The sequence below is a fragment of the Somniosus microcephalus genome, chromosome 3, assembly GCF_052327205.1.
Source record: "Somniosus microcephalus isolate GS21.2 chromosome 3, FLI_Smic_1.0, whole genome shotgun sequence".
In the NCBI taxonomy this organism is placed as follows: domain Eukaryota; kingdom Metazoa; phylum Chordata; class Chondrichthyes; order Squaliformes; family Somniosidae; genus Somniosus; species Somniosus microcephalus.
Window position 1 is genome coordinate 205,378,488 of NC_140989.1, and position 20,672 is coordinate 205,399,159.

Here is a 20,672-nt window from a genome sequence, read left to right on the forward strand (position 1 = left end):
TGCTTGAGGGGAGGAGCTATCCCGCCCACCTGGGAGGTTTCCCCATTGGCCTGGGACTCGGACGGGGAAGAGCCTGAACAGCTAGGCCGCGCCCATGACACGATTCTGGAGGAGGTGGAGTCGGAGGACGGAGGTCCCGCCCTCGGCTCAAGCTTAGGGGAGGTAGAACTTGGGGGCGGAGATTCTCCACCTGTAGGGACAGGTAGGGAGGAGTCGTCTGCCACAGACCCAAATCCCGAAGGGGCGGAGCCTGAGGGAAGGGAGCCAAAGCTGGCAGTCGTGGTGGAGCCACAGGCTGTGAGGGCTAAAGTCCCAACCAAAGGTCCACTCGCTAAGGGAGCCTCGCCCAAGGCATCCCCTCGCAGATCATCTCGAACGCCTCAGCCAGTAAAGCTCTGGCAGATTCCTCCTACTTCAGCAGGCACCGATTTGGGAAATCCCTAGAAAGACGCAGTCCCCAATTGGCAGCAAAAGGCTGCAGGGGACTCAAGCTACAGATCAATGCGGCCCCGCCACAGGGAGCGGTGAGCTGCAGTCCGAACAGGGATTAGGTAGGCCGCCCGGGGACGGGCGGCGCTGTACATAAGTTTAGTTAAGTTTGGTTAAGTTAAGGTGTGTAAATTTTTTTAAGGTGATGGGTGTTTTAAGGAATAGTTTTAGAAACTGCCCAGTATGTGTGTCTGTTTAGGATCGAGATCGAAAGACCCGATCATGCCTTCACCTAGGCCAGAATCTCTCGGGAGCCTGGCTGTATCGTTTAATCTGTTGCAGGAACCAAAGGTACTATGGAAAGGATTCTCATCATGTTCGCGGTGATTGGGTGTAGCTTGGACTATCGGGGCTACACCAAGGACTCCATCGTATATGGATGCTCCGGGGACACAGCCCCCATCGCGACTGATGGGACGGGTGTACGAGACGTTGAAGAAACAGCTACCTACTTCCACGAAGGGAGGTGGCCAGGATGGCTGGGGTCGAACTCTATGGAATACTCCAGCCAGTCCGGGTTTGCATACAGAGAGACTTCTCTAATGTATCCCAGGGTGAGGATCATCGCGTCCAGAGTCAGCGTCACCGTCGGAAGGAAGATTTGTTTGCTATGTCATGGACATATTCCTTTGGACAGATGATGGTGGCTTCGGAAGCTGAGTAAGACCATGAAGAACTCCACGGTCGAGTGGGAGCGACTGGGTAACAATACCCATCGGACTATTACGGGGACTCATGGGGGATTGAGTGTCTGTTGGGACAAATGCTGGGAACCAGATGAGGGGATTTACATCTGTATGTGGGGTTCAGAACGCGTCTGCCCCACAGGCGTCTCCTTCTTTTTCCAAAGACAGTGGCAGGATGCTGGGAAAGGGATGAGGTGGGACGTCAGCACACGAGCGTGCGGAGTTTCATACTCTCAGATCCCAGTGAATGCCACTGAGCTCATCACCCGCCCCCACAAGCCCCTGCCCACGATTCCGGTAGCCAAAGCCCGCAAGGAAGGGTGCCCCACCACTACCAAGGGACCCGGGAATGGACTGGTATTGGTACCCACAGGTCAGGTGCTGTACCAAGGGGTGCACTACGTGCTGGCCTCAGTGATTTTAAACCTCACCGAGGTGCAATTGCCAGAGTGGTGCCCCAAGGAAACAGAGCAATTGTACCAGGTCCTGTTAACACCTATGTGCAGACAATTTTATGAGTTCGACTTTGCCGATGTCGACAGAGCTGGATTATACACCACACCACATGAGGTCTTGGACAGGGTAGGGAGACAAAGAAGGGGTACAGTCAATGATATTTTTACCGCCTTTAACACAGGGACTTCTGTCATCAACACTCTGGATGACGTGGAGCTGCAGACTTAGATCAGTGGTTTAAAAGCACGGTTAAGAAAGATACTGACGGACGAGAATAAGGTAGTGGGTTCTGAGTTACATGAGGACCAGGCCATGACACTACACTTAAAATAAATCATAGCTGAGCTGGAGAAATACGCTAAAACGCTAAATGCTCTCATCAGAGAGGATCGGAATGCGTCAGATCAGGCTGCACAGAACGAGGCGTGCGTGCTGTATGGGGTGTGGTTACTGGGTGAGGGCCGCAGTAATCTGGAGGATTTAAAACAAGGTTTGGTCCCCTCCTGGATCAGCAATAAGCACCTCGCAGCCCTCCACCCTTTTGAGAATGCATTAAGTCCGTGCCAGCTCAGACTAGCTTCAGAGGCCTACCCAGTTCCAGTGGATTGTGGGCGGTCAAATCACACCATTATGGGTATAGTGGTAAGAATGCCGGTTATGGGAAAGATAGCTAAACCCGCCCCAGTATACAGGGTGGAGAACATTGGAGTCATTCAAGGGGGTGCACACATTCGCTATACAGCGGTCCCACCGTACGTCATTCGATGGGAGCATGCAATGACGGGTACCGACCTCTCGGGTGCCAGAGCCGGGGAGCACACATCATCCTGTGTCCCCAGCACTTGAATGCCTATTCGAAACCACAGTGCGGGTTCAGAACTGCTGGCGCGAAGCCTATAAATTGCACCATGGAGACAATGGCACAAGGCTATGTGCCCCCGCAGGTGGCATATATAGGAGGTGGGACATACTGTGTCACCACTGCAGCGCCCCACTACCAACATGGACAGCACGGCTGGTGTCCGGTCAGTGACAGCAGTTTCTGCTTCAAACCCAAGGCAGAAGTTCAAGTGGCCCAAGAGCGAATTGTCCCTATTCCTGAACCTTCCACTGTTCACCTCACTCATAGTCATAGAGTAATACAGCACGGATAGAGGCCCTTTGGCCCATCGTGTCCGCGCCGGCCATCAAGCCCTGTCTAATCTAATCCCATATTCCAGCATTTGGCCCGTAGCCTTGTATGCTATGGCATTTCAAGTGCACATCCAAATGCTTCTTAAATGTTGTGAGGGTTTCTGCCTCCACAACCCTTTCAGGCAGTGAGTTCCAGTCTCCAACCACCCTCTGGGTGAAAAAGTTCTTTCTCAAATCCCCTCTAAACCTCCCGCCCTTTACCTTGAATCTATGCCCCCTAGTTATTGACCCCTCTACTAAGGGAAAAAGCTCCTCAGCATCCATCCTATTTATGCCCCTCATAATTTTGTACACCTCAATCATGTCCCCCCTCAGCCTCCTCTGCTCCAAGGAAAACAAACCCAATCTGCCCAGTCTCTCTTCATAGCTGAAGCGCTCCAGCCCTGGTAACATCCTGGTGAACCTCCTCTGCACCCTCTCTAACGCGATCACATCCTTCCTGTAGTGTGGCGACCAGAACTGCACACAGTATTCCAGCTGTGGCCTAACCAGTGTTTTATACAGCTCCATCATAACCTCCTTGCTCTTATATTCAATGCCTCGGCTAATGAAGGCAAGTATCCCATATGCCTTTTTTACCACCTTATCCACCTGTTCCGCCGCCTTCAGGGATCTGTGTACTTGCACACCCAGATCCCTCTGACCCTCCATCTTGCCTAGGGTCTTTCCATTCATTGTGTATTCCTTTGCCTTGTTAGTCCCCCCAAAGTGCATCACCTCGCACTTTTCCGGGTTAAATTCCATTTGCCACTGTTCCGCCCATCTGACCAACCCATCTATATCGTCCTGCAGACTGAGGCTACCCTCCTCGCTATTTACCACCCTACCAATTTTTGTATCATCCGCGAACTTACTGATCATACCCTTGACATTCATATCCAAGTCATTAATGTCGACCACAAACAGCAAGGGACCCAGCACCGACCCCTGTGGTACCCCACTGGCCACAGGCTTCCAGTCACAAAAACAACCTTCGACCATCACCCTCTGCCTTCTGCCACTAAGCCAGTTTTGTATCCAATGTGCCAAGGCACCCTGGATTCCATGGGCTCTTACCTTCTTGACCAGTCTCCTGTGCGGGACTTTATCGAAGGCCTTACTGAAATCCATGTATACCACATCCACTGCATTACCCTCATCCACACACCTAGTCACCCCCTCAAAAAATTCAATCAAATTAGTCAGACATAATCACTGTCAAAGAAAATTTCACCGATCTGCAACGATTCGTTGCACATTTTGGCTTTGTCACTCCCCCTCTCCCTGAACATCTCACCAAGATACTAAAAGCCGTTGCCGTTACACAGAAACATTTTTACATGCTGTAGTGTCCATGTGTTGATAAAGACACTGAAGACAGGAGTTGGTTCATAAGTGTTTACTAAGCAAAGTCTGGGGGGGGTTCTGATATACACAATATACAGGCTTATATAGCCCGAGTGGCAATTACCGGCATTACAGCACACCTGGGGCTCTTAAAGGCACATACACTACAATTCCTCCCCTTTTAGCTAACCAGTACATCATATTTTAAGTAATTATTAATTACATGTTATAAGAAAAATAATATACACATTGCTGTAGTTAATTAATTATAAGTCAGCCTCTCAGGAGGCTTCCTGACTCGGTCCAGATAATGCCTCGGGGGTGTAGTAGTTTCTGGTGGTGTAGTAGGTTCTTTTGGCAAGGCTGATTCGGCTTGAATGCCAGTGTCGGGTTCATCGGGTTCCAGTATCACCGGATCGGAGGTAGATACTATGGGTATCTCTACTTCACCGTTAGACGTATAGAGTTGTGGTGTAGGTTTTCCCTTTTCGGATGACTTTATGATTTGGTCAGGATGGCGCCTTATTATGCTTTCTCCGATGTCCACGGTATACATCAGTGGTCCTAGTCGTGTGCAGATAATTCCAGGCTGCCATTTCTCGGTACGGTAGTCCCGGGCCAAAGCTTGTTGACCTATCTGGAAGGTTCTAGTTGGCCTTTCATTCATGCCTTGAAACTGCCGGTTCTCCACATCCCTTCTGATGTTGGGCTTGACCAAATCCAGCCGGCATCTTAGGTTTCTATTGAAGAACATCATGGCGGGAGTTTGGTTGGTAACCATATGTGTTGCATTCCTGTATGCGAATAAGAAGTTATCCACCTTGTGCTGAAGTTTTATGTCTTCATTACCCATGGCCTTTATGGCCTTCTTGAAGGTCTGGACAAACCTTTCAGCCAATCCATTGGTGGCGGGATGGTATGGGGCGGACGTGTAGTGCTTAACCCCATTGTTTTTTAAGAACTTTCTGAATTCTTCGGACACAAATTGCGGTCCATTATCAGAACATATCTGTTCCGGCAGCCCATTCCTGGCAAATATGGTCCTTAATACTGTGATGGTTTTTTCCGTGGTGGCGGAGGACATCTTTATTACCTCCGGCCACTTGGAGTGTGCATCAACCGCGATTAAGAACATTGAGTCCATAAATGGACCAGCAAAGTCGATGTGCACCCTTTGCCAGGGAGATGAGGGCCACTCCCATGGATGTAGAGGGACTTGTGGTGGAGCGTTTTGGACCTTCTGGCATCCTAGGTAGCTCTTGGTCATTTCTTCGATGTCTCCATCGATACCTGGCCACCATACAAATGCCCTAGCTAGGTTCTTCATTTTCACTCCACCCAGATGCCCCTCGTGAAGCTCCTTTAGCACTTTATCCTGGAGTTTGGGTGGAATCACCACTCCGGATCCACACATCAAGGTTCCTCGGCACACTGACAGCTGTTCTCTTCTTTGCGAGAATGCTGGCAACAGTGGTTCGCCATGTGCTGGCCATCCCTTCACTGTTAAATCGTAGACCCGTGAGAGAGTCGGATCATTTCTCGTCTCCCTTTCAATGGCAGAATTTGTTACTGGTAGACATTCCACTATGGTAGAGTGGAACATCTCTACTGGGTCTACTGTAGGTGCCTCTTCAACTTTGGCAACGGTAGGCGCGATAAACTGTCAGCATTCCCATGCTGTTCTGATCCTTTGTATTCTATGTTGTATTGGTGTGCCCCTAGAAAAAGGGACCACCTCTGTAGCCTTTGCGCTGTCATAATGGGAACACCCTTTTTAGGGTTGAATATGGAGATGAGGGGTTGATGGTCAGTCAACAAGGTAAATTTTTGTCCGTGTAGGTAATGGTTGAATTTCTTCACTCCCCATACCAGGCTGAGTGCTTCCCTGTCGATTTGGGCATAGTTACGCTCAGCTGAGTTTAATGAGCGTGACGCAAAAGCTATCAGTCGTTCTGAGCCATCAGGGAATTTATGGGATAATACTGCTTCTATGCCGTAAGGGGATGCATCGCACGCCAATCTGATTGGCAGTAATGGGTTGTAATGAGCCAAAACTTCTTCGGATGTGATTAAGTCTTTGCATTTATGGAAGGCACGTTTACAGTCTTCGTTCCATTTCCAAATCATTCCTGTTTGTAGAAGTTCATTAAGAGGGTGTAGAAGAGTTGATAAGTTCGGTAAAAATTTATGATAGTAATTTATTAATCCCAGGAACAACCTTAATTGTGAAACATTTTCAGGTGCTGGGGCTTTTATGACCGCTTCAATTTTTTCAGGTGACTTATGCAACCCTTCATTATTAATTATGTGGCCACAATATGATATCTGATTTTGGAAAAATTCGCACTTGGGGCGATTTGCTCGTAAGCCCCGTTCTTTCAGCCTAGTGAGCACCTGCTCCAATTTGGCAAGGTGCTCGTTGTCATTTTCTCCTGTTACAAGGATGTCGTCTAGGTAGCATTGAGTCCCCGGAATCCCTTGCAGGACTTGCTCCATAGCTCTTTGCCAGATAGCTGGAGCTGATGCTACTCCAAAAACCAGTCGATTGTACTGGTACAGGCCTTTGTGTGTGTTTATCGTGAGATACATTTTAGAGGCCTCCTCAACATCCATCTGTAGATATGCCTGTGCCAAGTCAATTTTGGTGAAACGTTTCCCTCCGGATAGTGAGGTGAAAATATCTTCCATCCTTGGAAGAGGATACTGTACTGTGTGAAGGATTGGGTTTACAGTCACCTTGAATTCTCCACAGATGCGAATTTTTCTCTGTTCTTCAGATTTATCATTATTCAATGCTTTTTTCATGACTGGAACGATGGGTGTTGCCCACTCACTCCAATCTATTTTGGATAATACGCCTGCCTTTTCCAAATTCTCCAGCTCTGCCTCGACTGCTGGATGAATTGCGTATGGCACCGGTCTTGCCTTAAAAAATTTGGGAATTGCAGCATCTTCCACTTTTATTGAGGCGGTGATGCCTTTCAAGGTTCCTAGTTTCTCTTGAAACACTTCTTTGGCGTTGGCCAAGATGCCTTTTAATCGTTCAGGTATGATGTCATCATTGTCTTTTTTCTTACTGGTCACCGTCAGTGCCTGAATGGAGTGCCAGTCTAAACGTATCTTTCTGATCCATTCACGTCCCAACAACGGTGGACCACCATCTTGTAGAATGTATAAATACAACTTTTGCATTTCTTTGCCGTTGTATACAACAGGCACCCTTATTTTTCCTTTGGGGTGTACTTTCTGCCCCGTATATGTTTTTAAGATAATGGATGTGTCTTTTAGAGGTATATGCGAAAATAGCCTATCGTAATCCCGTCGATTTATTACGGTTAGAGCTGGTCCTGTATCTAGCTCCATTTTAACTGGGGACCCTGCTATCGTGAGGGCAACCCAAATGGTTTGGTAATCATCTTTGGCAAGTACATTATGTAATTTGAGACAGCTTAGCCTCTTGTTTTCGGAGTCGCTATTGCTCTTCTGGTCTTCGGAGCTACTGTCCGTCATCATTTGTACCTTCCTGTGCTTTCCTTTATTGATTTTTTTTTCTGTCTGTGGATTTATTTTGTCCAGATCGGCATACCCGTGCAATGTGTCCAATCTTTCCGCATTGCCTGCATGCTTTGTCCTTGAACCAGCAGTCCCTCTGGTTATGGGTGGATCTGCTGCAGCGATAACATCTTTCGAAACCCTGTGTCATTTCATGGGTGCCGAAGTCCTGTGTCTTTTGTTGTATCTCTGCAGCTCCTCTTGCTGCTGCTTCGTATGATACAGGCATACTGAAAGCTTTGTCCAATGTTAAATCTTTTTCAGAAAGCAGCCTTTTTTGTGTTTCTTCACTTAAGAGACCGCAAACGAATTTGTCTCGAAGATAATCTGATAGTCCTGCCCCGAATTGGCTGTACTTTGATAGCTTTCTTAATTCGGTTAGGTAATCAGCGTTACTTTCATTCTTGTGTTGATTTCTCTTGAAGAATTGGAATCGTTCCACTATCAGCAGCGGTGTTGGGTTTAAGTGCTCCTGCAGGGTATCAACAATTTCTTTAAAATTCTTGTCCTTTGGTTTGGCTGGAGTGATTAAATTTCATAACAGCCCGTATGTCTTTGCGCCCATTAGGTTCAGCAGTACTGAAGCTTTTTTTTCATCTTCTATTCCATTTGCAGTGCAATATACCTCTACTCTTTCCACGTATGTGGTCCAATCCTCGATTTCGCTATCAAAAGCATCAATATTGCCAGACTTAGGCATTTCAGAAAAGATATGGCACTTCCCGCGCTTTTCTTTCTATTCTGCAGCAAAGATATGGTGCTTCCCGCGCTTTCCTGCCGCTGCTGCCAATGACAACGCTGTTTCCCGCGGTTTCCGTTCTTTTTAAAAAAAAATTATTTATTTACAGTTGGAGACTCGTTCCCGCCGGACTTTCTCTCCCGGTCTGAACGCTGACCTGCTTGCCGCGCCGGCCATCTCCCGAGTGCTCCCCCCCAGTCCGTTATTGCTTGCCTCCGATTTCGCTGCCTGTCTCAGCTGTAGAGCCAGCCGCTGGAGCCCCAGCCTGACGCCCAGGAAGGATTAGCGCAGTACCTGCCACCAGCTTGGCCAGCTGGTGAAACCACAGCTTCTCTCACTTTCTTGAGTCTTCTGGACGCCCGAGGAATCGATGTCCTTGAGGTGCTGCCGAATTGCAGGTAAGTCCGTTTCCACTTCGTCGCCACTGTAGTGTCCGTGTGTTGATAAAGACACTGAAGACAGGAGTTGGTTCATAGGTGTTTACTAAGCAAAGTCTGGGGGGGGTTCTAACGGATATACACAATATACAGGCTTATGTAGCCCGAGTGGCAATTACCGGCATTACAGCACACCTGGGGCTCTTAAAGGCACATACACTACACATGCTAGAGCAGAAGACATTAGAAATAGGGGCAAACATATTAGGTATAGTGACCCCACAGTGGTGGGACCTGTTCACTAATATAGAAGTCCCTTCTTGGATTAGGATAGCCTCCCACATCCTCGTAGTATGTCAAATTTTTATTGTGATTTATTTACTTTTTGTACATTGTAAGAGGGACAAATGTTTCCAGAAGTATGAGAACAGAGGAGAATGGAGGGAGCATTATGTGTGGGTAGACGAGGAGACACCCATTTGAATTTTGCTGCTATGTATAGAGTTAAAGTTTCCCTCCCTCCTCTATTTTTGATAGTATTCACGTGTGATTTTGTGTGTATTTTCTTTCTTTATTATTTTATTGAAGTTATTATGTGTGTTGTTATTAATAAAAACAATATGTATGAACCAGGTGGTGTAGGGGTATTAGGCCCCCCTCCATGCCTGGAAATGTGTGTGTGTCAGATTTTAAATCCAATGTATTGCCATCTATAGATGCTTAATGTACACTGTGGGTCTTTCTGAAATGGGAAATGCATGTGTCGTGGGGTCATAGATAGGTAAATACAGGGGATGGTTTGATTATTGAGAGTCAGAAAAATTTGCTCACCCAGAATTATGATACTTTAAGCAAGTTATAGTGTCATCCGGGGTTCTGTAGAATTTGCAAAATTCAACATTGTCTTATAAGGGTCTATTGGCAGAAAAGGCCTTAATTTTAAAGAGTGTTTTAAAAGAAGCCCAGAAAAAGGGACACACAAAATGGCCGCCAGACCCCGTGACCAGCTTTTGGGACATTTTAAAATGGTTCCTGCAGTCCCCAGACAGCTTTTGTGGATTCAGCCCACAGTAGGTTCTGGAAGGCAGTTTGAGGGAAAACAAAACCAGACAGAGCCCCATACATATAGATTGGATGCAGATCCGATCAGATCGGCCTGTAGATAAAGGCCATCTAAATATTTACCCAAACAAAGGGGAACAGATTCAAGTTCGAAGAGGGACATTAAAGACAATACAGGGTCATTCCAGGCCAGAGATGGCAGTTACCGGCCATCCCGAAGATACTTTAATGAGGACCACCATGGAAAAGTATAACTGGAGTCCCAGGGTAGCCATCAGGGGGCTTTTTCGGTAGCTTTTGGAGCTTGTTGGGCAGCTTTAGCTTGGTCGCTTTGTGAAGAGCTAGTCATTTCGAGAGATTGCTCGGGGGTCCGAAGAAGGCCTTTTTCGGACTCAGAAGAAGAAGACGAGACCCGGGGTAGTTATCAGGAGATCATCGACAAAAAAAAACCCCAGGCCGTTGACGTGACGAGAAGAAGAGGAGACGAAACGCCTTACGGAACGGGTAGCCACCAGCGTCGTGTGCAGGAGCGCGGAACAATTGAGACTGTGACCATCAATGTTGTATGCAGGAGCACCGAGAAGACAGCCGGTGGGTGAAACGATGGACGGCGAGTCCTGCTGAATTAAGGTGGCTGAGACGCCATTAGCCTGGGCAGCCCGCTGCACCTACAGCCCAACGACCACGTGGAGACAGGACGCCTGAGAGGACCAAAATGCAGACTTCAAAACCTCTATGTTTCTAACTGGGATCGGTGAGCATGTTTCTGGCCCCTCATAATCTAATCCGGCTAGGTTTAGGGGGTGGGCATTTAGGGGATAATTAACAATGAGTTGTTGTCCCTCGATGTTCCGTGTGTTTCCCTATTTCTTGATGAACCTTGTAAAGCATAATATGCCTGTAGATATGTTGGTTAGTACTGTATTATGATTTGTTTTTCCCTCCCATGTACCTTATTGGCTTACATTCAATTTTTCCTTTGTGCAATAAAATTTCATTTCATTTCATTAAACTTGGTCTATAAGAGTATTCTCTGCATTGTAGTTCCTGCCTCAAAGTCCAGTGTATAGAACCTAAGGGGTGAGTGGGTCGAACCGCTCGGTGAATTACTGTGCAAGAGAGAGAGACCTCTAGAGCGAGAGAGAGAGAGACCTCGTCGATCGAAAACCCCTTACAGGGCTGATATGAGAGACAGAGTGAGGGATGAAATGGGAGACAGAGTGAGAGGATGAGATGAGAGACAGATTGAGAGGGATGAGATGAGAGACATAGTGAGGGGATGATATGAGAGACAGAGTGAGTGGATGAAATGAGAGACAGAGTGAGGTGATGATAAGAGAGACAGAGTGAGAGGATGAATTGAGAGACAGGGTGAGGGGGCGAGATGAGAGACAGGGTGAGTGGGATGAGTTGAGAGACAGAGTGTGGGGGCTGATATGAGAGACAGAGTGAGACTGAGAGTGCTGTGCCATGTTCCTAACAGAGTCGTGGCTAACATCCATGATACCTGACGAGGCGGTGCAGCCCCAGGGATTCTTTTTGTTTCGGGCCGACAGAACAGCGGATTCAACGGGGAAGAACAGAGGCGGGGGTGTCTGCTGCCTTATCAACAACAACTGGTGTACAGATGTCCAGGTACTTTCACAACACTGTTCACCTAATCTGGAACTACTAACAATCAAGTGCCGCCCTTTTTATTTACCGAGGGAAATCTCTGCTATTCTCATGGCAGCAGTTTACATCCAGCCACGAGCTGACGCTAACACTGCACTGAGCGAACTTTACAATGAGGTTAGCAAACTTCAGAACCGGTATCCTGAGGCAGTTCCCATCACTGCGGGAGACTTTAACCACTGTAATCTAAAGAAATTATTGTAGAAATACTTTCAACACATCTCCTGTCCGACGAGAAACGGAAAAACTCTAGATCACTGCTACACAACAATAAAACACGCCTACCGTGCCATTGCTCGGCCGGGCTTCGGCAAGTCAGACCACGTCTCCATGCTCCTACTTCCTGTTTACAAACAGAAGTTAATGAGCACACCCACAACAGTGAAAACAGTGCGAAGCTGGACAGCGGACACACAACTACAACTGCAGGGCGGGCTGGAAATAACGGACTGGAGTGTTGTCAAGAACCCAGACCTGGATGTGTATGCAGGCCACGTCACTGATACATCAACAGACTGGTGGATGAATGCATTCCTACCAAGATTGTCCATTCATTTCCCAACCGCAAACCATGGATGAACTCAGACATCCGCAACAAACTAAGAGAACGGTGTACCGCTTTCAAATCAGGGGACACCGAACTCTATAAGAAGGCCAAATATGACCTCAGAAAGGCCATCAAAATAGCAAAAAGAGACTATAAGAACAAACTGGAGTCCCAGTACGGCGGGGGCTCCGACGCCAGACGCATGTGGCAGGGACTAAGGGCCATCACCAACTACAAGGGGCGTTCAGTGGGAGTCACCAACACCGATCCCTTCCTACCAGACGAGCTGAACACTTTGTATGCTTGTTTTGAGATGGAGAACACTGAGCCGGCCATCAAAACCCCCAGCCACCCAGAGGATTACACATTACAGCTGACTGAGTCCGAGGTCCGGAGAACCTTCAGGAGGGTGAAAGCATGGAAGGCAGCTGGCCCAGACGGGGTTCCACCCCGTGCCTTCAAGACCTGCGCAGACCAGCTGGCTCCTGTGTTCACGGACATTTTTAACATCTCACTGCAGCAGTCTGTTGTACCAGTGTGCTTCAAGGAGACAACCATTGTGCCATTACCTAAGAAGACCAAGGTAACAGGCCTCAATGACTATCGACCCGTGGCTCTAACACCTATAGCCATGAAGTGCCTGGAAAAGCTGGTCATGACACACATAAACAGCATTATCCCCGACTCCTTGGACCCGTTCCAGGTCTGTGGACGATGCCATCTCCCTAACACTACACACTGCCCTGGAACACCTAGACAGGTAGAACACTTACGTCAGACTGTTGTTCATTGACTACAACTCTGCATTTAATACTATTGTTCCCTCCAAGGTGGTCCTGAAACTGAGGGACCTAGGCCTGGGCACCCCCATCTGCAATTGGATTCTGGATTTCCTGACTGGCAGGCACCAAGTGGTGAAAATAGGGAATAACACCTCATCCACTCTGGTCCTTAACACCGGAGCACCACAAGGCTGCTGCCTCAGTCCTTGGCTGCACTCTCTGTTTACACATGGCTGTACATCAAGTTTGCCGACGACACCACAGTAATTGCCCTGATAAGCAACGACGACAAGACGGAGTACAGAGATGAGATAGTCCAGCTGATTAGATGGTGCAATGATAAAAACCTTGCCCTGGACGTTGGCAAGACTAAGGAGCTCATCATGGACTTCAGAAGCCACCGAGGGAACCACCGCCCCATCAGTATAGATGGGACACCAATGGAAGTCGTCAGCTGCTTCCGATTCCTGGGACTGCAGATCTCTGATGACCTGGCCTGGAACCACAATACTGAGGCCATGCTGAAGAAGGCACACCAGCGCCTCTACCCTCTATGGTGCCTGAGGAAATGCGGCATAATCACATAGTGGCTTGTGAACTTTTACCGCGGCACCATAGAGAGCGTCCTGATGGGTGGTGTCAATGTGTGGTATGGCAACACCACTGCACAGGACAGGAAAGCCATCCAGAGGGTTGTGAGGATGGCAGAAAAGATCATCGGGTATGCACTTCCGTCCATCGAGGAGATCTTCCAGACCAGGTGTCGGAACAAGGCCCGCTCCATCAACCAGGACCCCAATCACCCTGGGCACGAACTGTTCTCCCTCCTGCAGTCCGGCCGTCGGTACCGCAGCATCCAAACCAGGACCAGCAGGATCAAGAATAGTTTCTACCCACAGGCAGTGTGCCTACTGAACTGCTAACCGCACTGCCCCATATATCATAGTCACATTCTCCCCCCCCACCCTGGAACTGTATATCACATGAACCGTGAGCGCACAAGAACATTCTTGATCACTGGACTTTGGGCATATAGGACTCTTGTACCTCAACCTTAACTTATAACTTATATAACTTATAACTCATTTGTACATTACACACTGCATTTTAACTTATACTTATTTATATATAAATATTATACTTATAATACCACATACTTATCATATTATATTACTATTACGTCCAGTGGTAATAGAGGCTTTTTGCACTATTCATCATATCCTGCAACTTGGACTGTCATTGCTATACTTATTTGCTTATTTGCTTATTGTTTCTATATTTATACTTGTTTTTACTTTTGCTTTTTATATTTATATACTTATATTGTGGGAGTGAGTGAGGAGTAAGCATTCCATTGTACCAGTTATATATAGCAATAAAATAATCTTGAATCTTGAATCTTGAATCTTGAATGAGATGAGAGACATAGTGAGGGGGATGATATGAGTGACAGAGAGAGGGAATGATATGAGAGGCAGTGTGAGTGGCTGAAATGAGAGACAGGGTGAGGGGACGAGTTGAGAGACAGGGTGAGGGGGATGAGGTGAGAGACAGAGTGAGGGGATGAGATGAGAGACAGAGTGAGAGGATGATAATAGAGACAGAGTGAGGGGATGAGATGAGAGACAGAGTGAGAGGATGATAATAGAGACAGAGTGAGGGGATGAGATGAGAGACAGAGAGTGGGGGATGAGATGAGAGACAGAGTGAGGGGATGAGATGAGAGACAGAGTAAGTTGATGATATGAGATTCATAGTGAGGTGATGATTTGAGAGGCAGAGTGAGGATGAAATGAGAGACAGATTGAGGGGATGATAAGAGAGACAGAGTGAGAGGATGGAAAGGATATTAAAGAAGGATTTAGATATATTTTGTAAGGCTAAAGGGATCAAGGGATATGGGGAGAAGGCAGGGACAGGGTACTGAGTTTGGATGATCAGCCATGATCTCATTGAATGGCGGAGCAGGCTCGAGGGGCCGAATGGCCTACTCCTGCTCCTATCTTCTATGTTTCTATGAAATGAAAGACAGAGTGAGGGCCGAGATGAGAGACAGAGTGAGGGAGATGAGATGAGAGACAGAGTGATGGAATGATATGAGAGACAGAGTGAGGGATAAAATGAGAGACAGAGTGAGGGGATGACATGAGAGACAGAGTGGGGGGATGACATGAGAGACAGAGTGAGGGGATGAGGTGAGAGACAGAGTGAGGGGATGACATGAGAGACAGAGTGAGGGGATGAGGTGAGAGTCAGAGTGAGGGGATGACATGAGAGACAGAGTGAGGGGATGAGGTGAGAGACAGAGTGAGGGGATGACATGAGAGACAGAGTGAGAGGATGAGGTGAGAGATAAACTGAAGGCTTGATATGAGAGAAAAAGTGAGGGTTTGATATGAGAGAGAGTGAGGGGTTGATATGAGAGTCAGAGTGAGAAGATAAGATGAGAGACAGAGGGAGGGGGATGAGATGAGAGATAGAGTGAGGGGATGGAATGAAAGTATGACTGAGGGCTTGATATCAGAGTCCGAGTGAGGGAATGATAAGAGGCAGAGTGAGGGGATGAAGTTGATACAGAGTGAGGGGATGAGATGAGAGACAGAGTGATGTGGTGATATGAGAGACAGTTTGAAGTGATAATATGAGAGACAGAGCGATTGGATGATATGAGAGAGTGAGGCGATGATATGGGAGACATAGTGAGGGGATGAAATGAGAGTCGGTCTGAGGGCTTGATATGAGAGACAGAGTGCGGGGATGATATGAGAGTCAGAGTGAGGGGATGATATGGGAGTAAGAGTGAGGAGGATTAGATGTGAGAGACAGAGTGAGGTGATGATAAGAGAGACAGAGAGGGAGGATGATATGAGATTCGGTGTGAGGTGATGAAATGAGCGACAGACTGAAGGCTTGATATGAGAGAAATAATGAGTGGTTGTATCAGAGAGAGGGAGGCGATGATATGAGAGTCAGAGTGAGGGATGAAATGAGACACAGAATGAGCGGGATGATATGAGAGACAGACTTACAGGATGATATGAGAGACAGAGTGAGACGATGATATGAGAGAAAGAGTGAGAGGGATGAGAAGAGACACAGAGTGAGGGGGATGATATGAGAGACAGACTTAGAGGATGATATGAGAAGCAGAGTGAGAGGTTGATATGAGAGAAAGAGTGAGAGGATGAGGTGAGAGACAGCGTGAGGGAAGAAATGAGAGACAGAGTGAGGGGATTGTTAGATCCGTGTATCTTGATGTTGTGTCCTTCAATAATTAGACAAGAGACTGCAGGGAAAAATCAGCAGGTGTTTACTGAATGAGGGTTACTCTAAAACTAACTGTACAAATCCCTACTCAGCGTTATATACAGGTGTGGTCACTGCCGGTACTACAGTATACAGGAGCTGTAAAAAGTAGTTCTCTCCCTTAAAGGTACATACATTACAATTCCTCCCCTTTTAGATTAACAGTACCATAACACTCATTTAACAATTAAATATCAACTAATTACAATTAACACTTTTAACATGCAACATTAGCTGAAAATAGTCTATATATAAATTCAGTCTTTGGGGAGGCTTCCTGATCCTTTCTGGATACTGCCTTTCCCGACTGTCTCGCTCTTGGTGCGGAGGCGAATCTGGCCCCCTGTCGTCGGTTGGTTCATCAGCTTCCGATGCGATTGTTTCTGGGGTAGATGCGACCTGTATGTCGGGTTCCTCACCAGGTACGTATGGGCGAGACATGGGGTTGATTCGTTCCTGTGACTCTAGGATCTGGTCAACATGGCGTCTCACAATGTTCTCCCCAACATCCACTGTGTACATTAGTGGCCCCTGCCGTGTGCATATCGTTCCTGGTTGCCATTTCTCTGTTCGGTAGTCGCGGGCCAAGACTGGTTGCCCTACATTGAAGCTCCTTGTCGGCTTCTCATTGATGTGCTGGAATTGGTTACTCTCAACATCTCTTCGTACATTTGGTCTGAGCAAAACTAGACGAGATCTCAACCTTCGGTTAAAGAACATCATTGCCAGGGTCTGGTTGGTGACTACATGTGTCGCATTTCTGTAGGCTAACAGGAAATTGTCCACCTTATGCTGCAGTGGAATGTCATCGCACATGGCCTTTACTGCTTTTTTAAAGGTTTGTACGAATCTCTCAGCCAATACATTTGTGGCTGGATGATACGGGGCGGATGTGTAATGCCTTACCCCATTCCTTTTCATAAATCTTTGAAACACTTCGGACACAAACTGTGGTCCGTTATCAGAGCAAATCTGCTCTGGCAAGCCGTTCCTGGCAAAAATGGTCCGTAGTACTGCAATAGTTTTCTCCATGGTGGTGGAGGACATTTTGATCACCTCAGGCCATTTCGAGTGCGCATACACGGCTATTAAAAACATTGAGTCCATGAATGGACCAGCAAAGTCAATATGCACCCGTTGCCATGGAGATGAGGGCCACTCCCATGGGTGTAGAGGGGCATGTGGTGGTGCATTTTGGACCTTCTGGCATCCTGAGCAGCTCTTTGTCAGGTCCTCGATTTGCTGATCGATCCCTGGCCACCACACATAAGCCCTAGCAAGGCTTTTCATTTTCACCCCTCCCAGATGACCTTCGTGAAGCTCATTGAGCACTCTCTCCTTTAACTTGGGTGGAATTACCACTCGGGATCCACACATCAAGGTCCCCTGGCATACTGACAGCTGTTCTCTTCTGGATAAGAATGCTGGCAACAGTGAGTCGCCATGTGCTGGCCATCCCTTCACCGTCAAATCATATACCCGAGACAGTGTCGGGTCATTTCGGGTCTCCTTCTCTATACCAGCGTTAGTTACTGGCAAGCTTTCAATTATAGTCGAATGAAATATTTCGACAGGATCCACTGCTGGTGCTTCCTCCACAGTAGGCAGTGGCAAGTGTGATAGCCCATCAGCATTTCCATGCTGTTTCGTGCCCTTATACTCGATTTCATATTGGTGCGCCCCTAGAAAAAGGGACCATCTTTGTAGCCGTTGCGCAGTCATCACCGAAACGCCCTTCTTTGGATTAAAGATGGAGACAAGTGGTTGGTGGTCAGTCAGCAAGGTGAACTTCTGCCCATGCAGATAGTGGTTGAACTTTTTCACTCCCCACACTAGGCTGAGGGCCTCCCTGTCAATCTGGGCATAGTTACGCTCAGCTGAGGTTAGTGACCGAGACGCAAAGGCTACTGGCCTCTCCGAGCCGTCCGGGAATTTGTGCGAAAGCACTGCTCCAATGCCATAGGGTGATGCATCACACGCCAACCGAATTGGTAGTGCTGGGTTGAAATGAGCCAACACCTCTTTTGACGTGATCAATTCTTTGCACTTCTGGAAAGCTCGTTTACATTCGTCATTCCACTTCCATGGTAGCCCTGTTTGCAGTAGGGTGTTCAGTGGGTGTAGTACGGTAGACATATTTGGCAAGAACTTATGGTAGTAGTTCACCAGCCCGAGGAACGACCTCAGTTGTGACACATTTTCCGGTGCTGGAGCCTTGACTACTGCTTCAATCTTTTCAGGGGACTTATGCAACCCCTCTTTATCAATAACGTGGCCACAATACAAGATCTGCTTCTGGAAAAATTCGCATTTCTGGCGATTAGCTCAGAGCCCATATTCCTTCAATCTAGTGAGCACCAGCTCCAGGTTGGAGAGGTGATCACTGTCATTTTCGCCCGTGACCAGGATGTCGTCCAAATAACACTGGGTCCCTGGAATCCCTTGCAGGACTTCTTCCATTGCCCTTTGCCAAATAGCCGGAGCTGATGCTACCCCGAACAGCAGCTGGTTGTATTGGTAGAGACATTTATGTGTGTTGATCGTGAGGTACTGTTTCGAGGCTTCTTCTACCTCCATTTGCAGGTACGCCTGGGCCAGATCAATCTTAGTGAAGCGTTTCCCTCCAGATAGCGAGGCGAAAATATCTTCAATCCGCGGAAGCGGATATTGTACAGTGTGAAGAACTGGGTTCACTGTATCCTTAAATTCCCCACAGATGCGAACCTTCTTTGGTTCCCCAGGCGTATTATTCAACGACCTCTTCATTACAGGAACGATGGGTGTAGCCCACTCGCTCCAGTCCACTTTGGACAGTACTCCTGAACGTTCCAAACCTTCCAGCTCTGCTTCGACGGCTGGGCGGATCGTATAAGGTACCGGCCTGGCCTTAAAAACTTTGGGCTTGCATTTTCCTCTATTTTGATCATCGCTGTTATGCCTTTTAGTGTTCCGAGTCCCTGCTGGAACACTTCTTGTGCGTCAGTTAGCATTTTTGACAGTCGTCCAGGTGTGACGTCGTCATCCTTTTTGGCATCTACAGTCAGTGCTTGTATGGAATGCCAATCTAGCTGTATCTTCCGGATCCATTCACGTCCTAGTAGTGGTGGTCCTCCATCTGGCAATACATATAGGTCCATTTTTGGTGTTTCCTTGTCGTTATATATAACGTTCACCCTTATTTTTCCTTTGGGGTAGACTTTTTGCCCCGTGTACGTCTTCAAGACAATCTTTGTATCTCTCAAGGGTATATGTGAGAATAGCCGCTTGTACTCCCTTCGGTTTATGACTGTTAGGGCTGATGCTGTGTCCAATTCCATTTTCACTTGGACTCCTGCTATCTTGAGCGTGACCCAGATAGATTGGTGATCCTCCATTTTGATCACATTATGTAGTTTCAGACAACCCAGCTCCTTGCTTCCGGAGTCTGTATCACTTTTCTGTTCATCTGAACTACTCTCCGTCACCTTATGTACGTTCTTGTACTGCTCCTGTGGAGATTTCTTGCTGCTGGTTTTCTTTCCCGACCTGCAGACTCTTGCTATGTGTTCTACTTTTCCACACTGTCTACACACTTTGTCCTTGAACCAGCAATCATTATGGTCGTGTGTTGTTCTGCCACAGCAATAGCACTTCATTGTTCCGTATGACATTTCATTTGTGCCATATTCTTGCGGTCTCCGTTGTATCTCTGCAGCACCCCGTGCTGCTGCTTCGTGTGATACTGCAATGCTGAAAGCCTTGTCCAGCGTAAGATCCTTTTCTGATAGAAGCCGTTTCTGGGTTCCTTCACTTTGAAGCCCACACACAAACTTGTCCCTTAAAGTATCTGCTAGTCCCGTTCCAAACTGGCAGTGTTTCGATAGCTTGCGCAGTTCCATTAAATACTCAGCATTACTTTCATCTTTATGCTGGTTCCTTTTGTGAAACTTAAATCTTTCTGCTATCAGCAGCGGTGTGGGGTTTAAGTGGTCCTGTAGGATTGACACTATGTTTTCAAAATCCTTTTCTACTGGCTTCTCTGGGGTTACTAGGTTTCATAGTAAGCCATACATTTTTGCACCCATTGAATTCAACAATACCAGCGCTTTCTTGTCATCTGGCACTTCATTCGCCTTGCAGTATACTTCTATGCGTTCGACATATGTCGTCCAATCTTCGACTTCATTTTCGAACGCTGTGATACTGCCACTCTTCGGCATTTTTGGGTGTGGTTAGACTGGCTTTAAATGGTGTCTCCCGCGCTTTCCTTTCTTCCCCACTGCGGCTTAAAATGGCGTCTCCTGCGCTTTCCTTTCTTCCCCGCTGCGAATTAAAATGGCGTCTCCCGCGCTGCTGCCAACGTCGCTCTCGGCGTTCCTCGTGGCAAATGGCGATGCCCTGTGGGTTTCGTGCGCTGCTCCTGCGCTGCTGCCAATGCCGCTTTCTGCGGTCCTCATGGCTATGGCAGCGCCTCGCGTTTTCCTGCGCGCCTCTCTCCCCCAT